Consider the following 13,382-nt stretch of genomic DNA (forward strand, 5'->3'; position numbering starts at 1 on the left):
TGGCCGTTGCCCTAGGAACTGCTATCTAGAGATAAGGCAGGTAAGTATGCAGCTGCCAGAATTAAATGCAAGCCTGGGGTCTCCGGCCTTCTCATCACGGGAAGAGGAATCCAGAAGGTTGGGGTCTGAGTCACCTATTTCTATAATATCCCCAGCTCTACTAAATCATTTTTATATGTAAGTTGTTTTTATCACACAAGTACAGTCATGCATGGCTGAACAATGGGGACATGTTCTGAGAAATGCATTGTCAGGCAATTTCATCATCCTGTGCACATCATAGAATGTGCTCACACAAACCTAGATAGTATGGCCTACTTCACACTCACACTCTATGACACAGCCTTTTGCTCCTAGGCTATAAACCTGTATAGCATGTTACTGTACTGAATTTGGTAGGCAACTATAACATAATGGTAAGTAGTTGTGTATCTAACATATCTAAACATAGAAAAAGTACAGTAAAAACATAGTATAAAAGATAATAAATGGCACATGTATTAGTCCGTTCTTGCATTGCTAGAAAGAACTACCTGAGCCTGGGTAATTTATAAAGAAAAGAGGTTTAACTGGCTCACGGTTCCACAGGTGTTCAGGAAGCATGGCTGGAGAGGCCTCGGGAAACTTACAATCATGGTGGAAAGCAAAAGGGAAGCAGACATGACCTACATGCTGGAGCACGAGGAAGAGAGCAAGGCAGGAGGTGCCACACACTTTCGAACAACGAGATCTCGTGACAACTCACTCACTATCATGAGAACAGCAATGGGGAAATCTGCCCCCATGATCCATTCGTCTCCCACTATGCCCCACGCCCAACACTGGGGACTAAAATGTGACATGAGATTTAGGTGGCGACACAAATCCAAACCATATCAGTACACCTGTATATGGCATTTCTGGGTGAATCAGTGAATGAGTGGTGAGTGAATGTAAAGGCCTAGGACGTTACTGTAAACTACTGTGGACTGTATTTTTATTTGTTAATTTATTTTTGAGACTTTATAGCCTAGGTTGGAGTGCAGTGACACGATCATAGCTGACTGCAGCCTCAAACTCTGGGCTCAAGTGATCCCACCCCTCAGCCTCCAAGTAGTTAGGGATATAGGCGTGTGCCACCACGCCTGGCTAATTTTTACATTTTTTGTAGAGACGAGTCTTGCTATGTTGCCCAGGCTGGTTTGAAACTCCTGGCCTCAAGTGTCCTCCCACCTTGGCTTCCCAAAGTGCTAAGATTACAGGTGTGAGTCACTGTGACTGGCCCTACTGTGGACTTTATAAACACTATGAACTTAGGCTACATGAAATTTGTAACAAATATTTTTTCTTCAATAATACGTTAAATGTTGCTCACCGTAACTTTTTTACTTTATAAACTTAATTTTTTTTAACTTTTTGACCTTTTTGTAAGCGCAGCTTAAAGCATAAACAGATTGTCAAACTATGAAAATATTTTTTCTTTATATCCTTATTCTATAAGAATTTTCCTATTTTTAAAGCTTTTTATCTATTTTCTACCCATTTTTGTTGTAGTTGTTGTTGTTGTTAAAAGCTAAGACAAACACACACATCAGCATAGGCTGACGTCAGGATTGATGATGTCAGGATCATTAATACCACTGTCTTCCACCTCCACATCTTGCCTCTAAAAACTGGAAGGTTTTAGGGGCAATAACATGCATGAGGCTGTCATCTCTTATGATGACAATGTCTTCTTCTGGAATACCTCCTGACGGGCCTGCCCAAGGCTATTTTATAGGTAACTATTTTTTTTTATAAGTAGGAGGAACACACTCTACAATAATGATAAGAAGTATGGTATAGTGAATACATAAACCAATAACATAGTCCTTTGTTATCACTATGAAGTATTATACGCTGTACATAATTGCATGTGCTAGTCTTTCATATGACTGGCAGCACAGTAGGCTTGTTCACATCAGCATCATCACAAACATGTGAGTAATGTGTTGCACCACGATGTTAAGATGGCTACATCACTGGGTGGTAGAACTTTTTCAGCTCCATTTTAATCTTGTGGAAACACCATCGTATATGTGTTTCTTGGTGATTGCATCATCATTATGCAGCACTTGACTGTAAAACATAATCATTGTAAAAAAAAAAAAAAAGAAAATACAGATAAAGCAGAAAACACAGACCTCACAGTTGGCATGGTTAGCATTTGAATATAACCCTTTCCAGTAATAAGTTTGTCAAGTGTCAGAGCTCAAACTCAGATTAGGCATAGCAGAAAAGAGAATTTGTGGCTTTTCAATGGCTGGATCTAGAAAATCAAACAATGATCAGCTCTCTTTCTCTCTCTCTCTCTTTCTCTCTCTCTCTCCATCCTTTATCTGTGCTTTCATCTGTTCTGGCTTCATTCCCAGACTGACTTTCTGCTCATTCTGGAAAGATGGGCCCTGACAGTTCAGGCTTATGTGATCCTTTGTGCCTAAAATCTTAGTAGAGAAGAGAGAGAGAGACAGGGAGAGACTGAAATGGAGGGAGAACCACTGGCTCCATTATTGTGTTCAAAAGGGTTAATCTACTTGGTCCACCCAACAAAACCCATGGATTAAGAAAGGGAAAGACTGGTTTCCCATAGACAGAAGCAGAAAAGAAGATATATCTGTTCACCTGCCCACCTACTTACTAACCTGCTTATTTATCTGGCATAATAAACTATTTGGGAGGGATGAGGGAGACAGGAAAGTGCCTACTACTTCTTAGCTTAATAATGAAGCCTTATTTTACTGAAAGGGGTAAGACAAAAGCCAGGTTTATAGGAGAGTTATCCTTAACTTAGTGTGATCTTAGACCACGCTTTTTCTGAGAACAAGATTATGGCTCCTATTGCAGAGGTGTGCTTGTCTCTTCTTTGTTGACATTTCTAGAAAGGAAATCAGTTGCAGCGATCTCTGGTATGGACACTGAACCACATTTGGAGTCTTCACATTCATTCTTGCTCACAATCTGAGGGCCTAACTTCCCTACTTTAGCAAAAGAGAGCTATCTGACTTTCTAGTCAGGGCTGGAGGTGCTGCTAGATTTTGCTAGATGCAGGAAGGACTTCAGTGCGGAAGCTTCTGTTCCTATTGGAGAAGGTTAGTGTTGCATTTCCCAAGGGAAGGATTGCAGTCGGGGGCACAGGACAGAGACTTAAGGAAAGGGACACAATTGGGTGTAGGGGTGGGGAATCTGGAAAGAGACCATCCAGGAGGAAGAGAGCATTTTTAGAGGGCACTCTTGTTGCAAAGCCCTAAGTCTGATAGGGCCTTCTGTTGTGGTATAAGGAACAATGACGTTAGATAGCATTTTTATTTTTGTTCCTCAAGCGCTACATCCTAAAGTTTCGATATGGACTTGACACTGCAGTAGCTATAACATCACCTGGAGAAGCAAGGTGTGGAAAAGGGAGGGCTTTATTCTCCTTGGGGGATCTGATGGCAAAAGGGTGTCAGCTCTAAGCGGAAAATTGAGAGACCTATGTGGCAGCAATGGCTATAAAGACTCTCTGGGTATGAGAGACAATAAGAGTGAATTCATTAATCTCTCTTTTCTGCTGAAAGGGTTAGTGAGCTCTACGTCTGGACTGAAAAAAGGGGCCCTGACCTTTCCATATGTACAATATATGTCACCTGAAAATGTCGGGATCTCCCCTGCAGATGCCTTGCACTTGGATTTATTTCATGCTTTCATAATAACTGGCCAGTTTCTAGCAGAGAGGTGCTATGGTGGCAAATACTGAAACGGAGTACCCTGAATGGCAATAGATTTCAGAGCCTATTCAGGGTGCTCCAAAAGCTGACTGCATGGCATCTTGAAAATATATATCTCTTGGTCTACTCCAGGATTCTTCTGGCTCCTAATAAAATAATTAAATAAAATAATAAAATAATAATAAAATAATAAAATGAAAATAATAAAATTTTTAGACTGCATAAAGGTCAAATAACGAGTGTGCATATTGAATAAAGATCAACCTTTGCCTCTATGCTTGATATACCACCTCTTAATCTGATCATGTAGAACATGGTTCTTAGACTAACATAGGACATGATAAAACTTGATTTACAGAACAATGTACTTTGTAAAATAGATGATTGCAAAACACTTTAAATGTATAAAGTATTATATGGAAGCTTAATGATTATGGCAATTATTTTACAACTTAATTGTGGGAAAATGAAAGGAATAGAGTAGTTCAATGAATTCAAAATTTTATCAGACTGTCTACTATGAGGAAGATAAAAAGGAGAGTTTGTAGCTTAACGTTACCTTCTGTGAATGTTAACCTGCAATCAGACTTCTCAGCATTTTTTAAACCAGAGACTTAGTGTCCTTAGAGTTACAACACGATTTTGATTATGCAGATAGTTAGCTTTAAGTAAATTATATTTTACATTTCATGAGAATAATCTTTAAACAACAAGCCGGGCATGGTGGCTCACGTCTGTAATCCCAGCACTCTGGGAGGCCAAGGTGGACAAATCGCCTGAAATCAGGAATTCGAGACAAGCCTGGCCAACATGGTGAAACCTCTTCTCTACCAAAAATACAAAAATTAGCCAGACGTGGTGGTACACACCTGTAATCCCAGCTACTCGGGAGGCTGACGCAGGAGAATTGCTAGAACCTGGGAGGTGGAGGTTGCTGTGAGCCGCACTGCAGTCTAGCCTGGGCAACAGAGTGAGACTCCATCTCAAAATAAGTAAATAAATAAATATAAAATAAACAACAAATGTTATGGCGTGGTACTATCACAGCAGAGCTGATGAAATACGTGTGCCTTAGAGAAGTAGAGAAGACATGTGCCTTTGGGACGTGACTCTTTCCGCAAGTAGAAGCTCATGGAGAGGCAGCTTATATCAAAACTCAGCCTTCAGCACAGCTGAAATTGGGTGAGTTTCCTTTGTTAAAGTTTGTATATTGAAGTAATAAAGTGATACAATCCTGGGCTATGGAGTGGATTTACTAAAGGCAATAATGCATGCTGTACATTTTACATTGAGGATTTCAAAACACTGGTTATTTGTTCTACCCACTGACTGTCCCTTCTGGTCCTGAGAGCTGTATAAAGTGAGCTGAGTGCAAATGGATGTTTAAATTTTATTATATTTGGCTACTAAGTCAATTAAAGAAATCGCTTACCCTGCCCATTCACTAGAAGTGCTGTTGGCCTTGGGATTTTTATACCTTTGGTCCTTGGCTACAATAGTTTCTACATAATAAACTGAGATTAAAGTTGTTCCCTCTCATGAGATGAATAATATTTAACATAGCTATTCAGCGTATCCAACTCATAACCTTTGACCAAATCACTGGAATAATTTAATTTTTTAAAAATCAGATTTCATCTTGCTTTGAAGCAAATTGATTCACCACCTCAAACTAAAGGTTTGAAATGAGTATTTAGGCATAAGTGGCTTTCCTAACCCACAAGGGAGGTCAATTCCCAAAGAATCTTTATTTTCGCAGTTCAGATTTACTTTCTCACAATCATTTTGCAACCTATCTGCACAGAGTTTATACCTTTGAGGTATAATCCCAAGTAATTTATCACTTTTTCTATATACTAAAATTAAATAGCTTAATTCTCAGGGGATTAGCTGAGAAAACATTTGCTGTTTCGGCCAACCCTCTGTAATCTATATTTCTTCAAGTTGTTAAAATGTCAAATTGAAAGAGGGTCCAACAAAGCAACAATAAAGTTCAAAGAGAGTACACCGTATTCTCTCCAGTTACTGCAATTTTTTAATTGATCTCATTGATCCTGGAAAATAAATGCATATTGCTGTAAGTTTCAGAAACTCAAGAACATTTTAAGACAATCAACTTAGGAATAAATATATTACTAAAAAGACATAAATTTTACTGGTCAGGCCAAGAGCTGGCTCTTTCTGGAAAAAAAAAATGCTGTGCTTGGGTTTTCAGTATTCACACAGATCCTTGTTTGATGATTTCCAAACATACAAAATAATGTATCTGTTAGAAGTATGTTTGAAAAGTTAATATCTGTAGTTGATTAGCACAATTGAGGAATTAATGTATTCACTTTTTATTTATTCTGAATTATAATTGCTAATTGTTGTTGGTTAATCTAAGTAAGGCCTCGGGCCTTTATTGGAAGTGTCTGTCTTTGAAAGTTGGCTGCCTTGAGTTTCCTCAGCTACAATCAAGACTTGAGAAATTCAAACACACTTGTAAATCTAGACATCTATTAATGCCCATCAATAACCAGTAATCAAGGCCTGAGTGTATTAGCAAAGCAAATAAGCAGCCTTTGAAATGAAAAGATAAATATAAGAAATCATGAATATACTAATTGCCCTTTGATGTTACAGCTGTTAGACCAAATTTGACCCCTAGCAATGGAGAGAGACACTTGTGTGTGTGTGTGTGTGCGCGCACGCGTGTGTGTGTAGCTGTGCATGCGCACATGAACATGCATAGATATGTCCTCTACGTGGAATTCAGCCTTTTAAGTAGTTCTGAAAAAGAATTCTAACAGGTTTACTTTTACATGGGATATTTGCATAGACACAGTCGTTTCCCACCCATATTTGAACAGCCTTTTTCCTTATTCCTTCTTAGTCATTTCCTCCTCTTCTCCCTGATACTACCTTAAATACCCAGACATCTCCCTACATTGCCTGTCTGCCCCCACAGGAGCCATTCTCCTCCCAGCATGGCTCTGCAGGTTTCACAAGGGCAGAATCTGGATGACAGCCAATGGCCCAACAGCTGTTACTGATGAGCAGTGGTGGAGTCATCATTAGTTGGGAGGACAAAATTGCTTTAGGGATACCTTGTTGGGGACTGAGAAACAATGGCCTGGATGGCCAGCCTGGCCAGCCATCAGGAGGCTCTGTGCTTCCTTTCTCTTTGAGCAGATACCAGCCTAAAGCCAGCCGTATCTATAATGGGCTCGATTGCAAAATGCAGCAGACTCTTCAATTGCAGCTATGAAGTTGCAGGACACTGTACAGCAAGATTCAATTGCTTAAAAGTATGTATGCATTTATGATTTTACATGTATACAAAAATCCAGGAAGTAGCTACACCAAATTATTGACAGTGCTCTGGGACAGGTACCAAGGCAGGTGCTGAAGACAAAGGCCAATCCTGTGTCATTTCAGGACTTTATGGTATAGAAGGGAAGATGATTACAAGACCCCTGTGGTGATAAGGCCAGTATGGAGGGATGTGCAGGCTGCCAAGGGAGCATTCCTGTCTGCTAGTCCAGGGCTCTTCCTCTTTGTTCATGGCTGTGTGATGTGTACACAGTAGCACTTTACAAAGGTTCAGTGGGCCAAGATTGCAGGAAAGACTAATTTACAGGAGCACCATCTGGGGTCAGGAAGGCCAATCTAGAGGTGACCATAAGAGTCCAAGGGTTGAGGAGGATCTAGTCTGGATGAGCTTGGTGTAAAAGAAAAGAAAATGTTAGATTCATATATTTTATAAACACACACACACACACACACACATGATTTTCTTATAAACATAAATTCCTTTGAAACACAAACTATGAAGCCCAGAGTGATTTTACGGGGGTGTAAAGCTTATGCAATTTTGGACTCCTTTATAAGAAAAATGAATTAAAAATATAAAAATTTGTTATAAAAATGGATATTGTGAATGAGAAAAATATTTAATCTGGCAAATATCACAAACACCATAACAATTTAAAATATGACATTATTTTTATTAACTAACTGCCTGAAATACTTCTGCAATACTTTTTTGGACATTTTTTGGCTTCACATTTTAAAATCACTTTTTATAACAAGATTTTTATAGTATTATTTTCTATATAGATACTGGAAAGATAATTTAGTCTTTCCTCTAACATTGTTAATCAAAATGTATTTTTTGTTGTTTTTGTTATTTATAGGATGCATAAAAACTATAGCCTTACTGCTACAGAGTTGTACCTCACTGTCAAGACTGAATATTTATGTCCCCTGCCCAAATTCACATGTTAAATCCTCATGCCCAGTGTGACGGTATTTGGAGTTGGAGCTTTTGGAAAGCGATTAAGCCATGAGAGTGGAACCCTCATGAATGGAATTAGTGTCCTTATAAAAGAGGCCCCAGAGAGCTCTCTTGTCCCTTCTGCCATGTGAAGACACAGAGAGAAGTCAGCCATCCATGCACCAGGAGTGAGCCCTTATCAGACACTGTATTAGTTCATCCTCATGCTGCTATGAAGAAGTACCTGAGACTGGCTAATTTATAAAGGAAAGAAATTTAATTGACACATAGTTCTGTATGGCTGGAGAGGCCTCAGGAAACTTACAATCATGGAGGAAGAGGAAGCAAACATGTCCTTCTTCACACGGTGGCAGGAAGGAGAAGTGCAGAGCAAAGGGGGAAAAAAACCCCTTATAAAACCATCAGATCACATGAGAATGCACTATCATGAGAATAGCATGGGGAGACCTCTCCCATGATCTAATCACCTCCTAAAATGTCCCTCCCCCAACACATGGAGATTACAATTTGGATTACAATTCAAGATGAGATTTGGATGGGGATACAGAGCCAGACCATATCAGACACCAAATCTGCCAGCATTTTGATCTTGGACTTCCCAGCCTCCAGAATCATGAGAAATAAATTTCTGTTGTTTATAAGCCACTCAGTCTATGGTGTTCTGTTATAGCAGCCTTAACTGACTATGACACCTACAAATACAGGAATATTGATAAGTTCTTTTGTGCAATTCCTATCAATAAGGAAAAAAAAAAAGGTATGGTGAGTGGTTATTATATTTGTTCCTTATTAAAGCATATTCCTGAAAAAAGATCTCTCTCTTGAGTTGATGTTTAGAATGAAATCCTCTACTTAAAATTTTACATGTCTGAAAACTAGAAAAATTTCAAAGACTAGTTTTAGCTTTTTAAAATCTTTCTTATTCCACACTAGTCACAAACTGAGAACAGATTAGGACACATTCCCTGTTTTGTAGAGCAAAGCAACTTTTGGTCTTGCCCCTTTGTGGCATGACATGGAATGATGAGTAGCACAGTGGATGTTAGGGGCATTCTTTCTACACAAGGAGAGTAACGGCTGCAAACCAAGTAAATGTACCCGCCAAATCCAAACTAAATATATCCTCCCCTGTTCAACCTCCCCTGAGTGCAGGGTCTCAACTGTGACACTATTGACATTTTGAACGGGGTAATTCTTTGTAGTGGGAGACTGTTTCCTGCACTGTAAGGTGTTTAACAATATCCCTGGTCTCTAATCCCTAGATGTCAATAACATGCCCTTGATAGTGACAAAGAAGAAGTTCTCCAGACATTGACACAGGTCTCCTGGGGGGAAAATATCCCCCATTGAGAACCACTACCTTGGACATATCCCTCAAAATGCCTGTGGCCACTGCAACATAATCTATCAAGAGGGCACTATGACATTGCAGAGTTGCAGTGGAAAGATGACAGCAGTCTTTCTTCATTGCATTAAAAATATTTTATATTTTATAATTCAGAAATTTCACAAAAATATGTCAACACATTGCTGGGTGGCTCCCAGGGCCTTGACAGAGGCCTGCAAAAGTGAAGGGTAAATATGCCTTTGGGAAAAAAAAACTGGCAACACAATGACAATGGTGTGACATTTGTAGTCAGTGCCATGGTCCAGGACTGGGTAATTCTTGCCTTGAAAGAAACAAGTTTTCATGCAAATCCATCATTTTGTTGAATGGGTCATCTGCATATTTAAAATCTCGACTCCATCCTCTCCCATGGTTTCCAGAGGGCCGAGTGTACACGCTCATATTTTCTGTTCTGAGGTTCAAATTGCACATCCTTTTCTTTTTAGTTCAGCTGTGATAAGTTTGAGAGTTTCCAAACGAGTGTTTAATAATAAAGTAGAAGAAAATAAATAAACCCAACACACACAAAGCATAATGAAGTTCAATCAAGTGTCTATGTAGAGTTTTATGATTATAACAATTAGATGCAGCCATGAATTGACTTAGCCGGCTCTGCTGAACCCCAGTTACTTTCTGTTGTCTCAAGCCTATCTAGTGAAAGCCATCCCAAAATATCTCCTTTAGGCTTTAGACAGTCCCAGCTTTCCTATTACTTTGGTCCTTTTCTTTTCTTTTCCTTTTTAAAAAATACGAGACAGGATCTCACTCTGTCATCCAAGCTGGAGTGCAGTGGTGCAATCCTAGCTCACTCACTGTAACCTGGAACTCCTGGGCTCAAGTGATCCTCTTGCCTCAACCTCCTGAGTAGCTAGGACTACAGGCACTATATTGACCAGACTGGTCTCAAACTCCTGGCCTCAAGCAATGTTCCTGCCTCAGTTTCCCAAAGCTCTGGGATAACTGGTTTGACCACCTGTGCCAGGCCTCCTTTGTTCCCTTTCTTATGAGCAAGGGTGAAACTTTTTAAAAATAAATTTATTTCTTATTTTTAAAGTTATCTCTTACAGGAAGAAAAGGGTCAAACTTTCATTGAATTCTAAGCCTAGTTAGAAAAAAAGTATAAATTGGTTTATGGGTCTAGATTTCTTTCTTGCTCTCCTTGTGAGAACAAAAATGCTTACTCTGATAACTGCTCATAGCACTAACATAGGATAGTGCAAACCCAACAGAAAATTCCTTCCTCTTATGAAGGGGAATGTTATCCATTTTCATTTTGTGTTATTCCTTATTCCTGAAAAATGCCTCCTCCACATCTTGTCTACATTACCCTCATCCTCATCACCATGGTTCAAAAAGCAGACACTATGGAATGTCTCTCATGAGTGAACTTAGCAGGTCCTGAGCTCACACACAATTGGTTCATTCAGCAAAAATTTATTGAGTGTATACTATGTAATAGGCCCTAGAAATACACCTGTGAAAAAAACTGACAAATTTCCCTCCCTTCATGGGTTTTATATTATAGTTGATTTATGCAATATTTATTAAGGTGAATTTATAAGAATACCTTACAGTAATTTTAAGTGTCTTTGTATTTTATACCACATAATAATTTTTTTGTTTGGGAGCATAAACTGTTCCCTACATAATTTCTGAATACAGGAGGCGCTGAATCAGTCCTAGTAAATCTCTGTAAGTTCTTTCTTCTCTATTTTAGCCAGTCTGCATTGGAGACAATTATCCTTTTCTTCTTGAGATGGAGCTCATCTTTGCTCAAGTGGTCTTCATCCTCAAAGATCATACCATCTCTAAGGAATTTTAAGTGTTCTGTGGGATACTACTGAAGAGACACATGTTCATTTCCACAATGTACCTGTTCTTATGGTGGCCTTCCTTTCCACTCAACTCAGGCAAGAGCACTACCTAAGCACTATCCTTCTCTGCTCCTTCAGAATAGCAAAAATAGCTTGTATACACTAAGGGCTTATCAAGAGCCCCAAAATGTCCTGAACAATTTTATATGCATTATCTTGTTTCATCCATACAGCAGTCCTGTAAAGTAGGCAGAAGGCAAAACTGAGGCTTAGAGAGATGAAGGCACTTGCCCAAGGCCACCCAGTTAGGAAATAATAGAGCCAAGATGCAAGCCCAGCAATCTAACTCCAGAATCTAGAGGCTTGACTTTCATTATGAACACTGTTTTGTGTAGAACTTCTGTGTGAGTTGAGTTCGTATGAATGCAAAGCAGGTTCTGGTCATGGGACTAGAAAGGCCTTGATAAATTCTTTTTTACTGCATGACAGGCAGCAGCCCCTCAGTGGGATGACTTCAACACAAACTGCCCAATGGCAGTGTCATGATGAAATATGATAGAGGATAATGTACCATAAAGTTTTTAAACTGGAGAGAATCTGTTAGGCCATCTATATTACATATATACATACACATATGTGTATACATATGTGACATGTAGATATACATGTACGTGTGTATGTAAATATGTATTCAATAGTATCAGAGATTCTTAATTCAAGAATATACTTGACTAGATATAAATAGCATTCTTTGAAGGCGACATCTTCCTGATAAGACACTTGAAAGATGCCCTCAATTTTGTATATTTGGAATCTTCTGGAGATTTGTGCATGTATGTATAAGTGCGTGCACACTTCCATAAGACTAATTCTTTTTCTTGCTAGTCATGGTACCGTCCTTATAAACCTATGATTCACAACAGGAATGTAGCTTGGAACTCCTGCTATGTAAGCAGCTGCAGATACTTCAAATACCAGTGTACATGTGATCCAGGAGTTGCTATAAATTTGCCCCTAAAAATAAAGTAACAAGTGACTGAGCAGCAATAGGAATTAATCACTGCAGTGCGTGAATGGAATGTGCTAGGCTCTACCTCAAAATCCTTTTATAAAAAGACTGATATAATTAAAACCCCAAAGAAATATCCAAGGATGCTATATTTGAGAAAATGTGCTGTGAAATTTTGGAAAAGCGATTTTTTTTAAAAGGAAAGACATGGTAGAAAAGTGTTTCCATAACTTCTATATCATTGGAAATAGGATTATATTATTACATCACTGAAGAATTTATCATACAAAGGAATTTAAATTGGATTCAATCTTGGTACACTGAAATTTTTTGAAGGCCGAGGGGATAATCGAGCCTCTCAATTAAGCTGTTTGCCATGAAGGGAAATAACTTCACAGTTAAAATATCCACCACAATTTGTAGCAAAGATTACTTTGGTGATTCAGACATGTGAATAACCATGTGAAAAAATCAGACATCTCAAGCTTTCAAAATTAAATGTGAACTATGGAGTTTGTTAAAAAGCAAAAAACCAACCAAAGAAAAAAAAGAAGATGATTTCTTGGAAACTGTTTTTCTATGACTATAAACATATTCAGCATCCAAATCCAACAGCCCCCCTGTTCCTCTATCACTCTCACATGCCCTCAAAAAGGAGAAGGAAAAGAGAGAAAAGGAAGGGAGGAAGGAAGGAAGGAAGAGAGGGAGGGAGGGAGGGAGGGAAAGAAAACACTAACCAGAAGAAAAAGAAGAAAAATCCTCAATAACCAGCTCTTCTTAAAAGGTCATTAAACAGATGGCCCAGAAAGGCCTCTCTGACTCTAAGCACATCACAGGTAACAAAGTGTTTTAGTTGTTTGAAAGTTAATTTGATGGAAGATCAATTTTTGGACATGGAGAAAGTGAAAGAGATTTCTTAAACCCACTAGAATTACTGAAGATGAAAGGTTAAAAGCTTTAAAAACCAAAAACTACATTAGCAACTGAACAGTAAATACCATCAACAGAGACACAAAGTGATTTAGCAAAACAAATATTAAATGAAGACAAGAAAAAAGAATTCATTTCAGAAGCCAAAAACTTCCTTTTCTTTGTATTTCAAAATTGATTTTGCAGTTTTAGACAGAAGTACTAATGGGTAATTTCTATTTAATGCTTTCTAAACACATGC

The sequence above is a fragment of the Pongo pygmaeus genome, chromosome 14 (genome assembly GCF_028885625.2).
Source record: "Pongo pygmaeus isolate AG05252 chromosome 14, NHGRI_mPonPyg2-v2.0_pri, whole genome shotgun sequence".
Classification (NCBI taxonomy): Eukaryota; Metazoa; Chordata; class Mammalia; order Primates; family Hominidae; genus Pongo; species Pongo pygmaeus.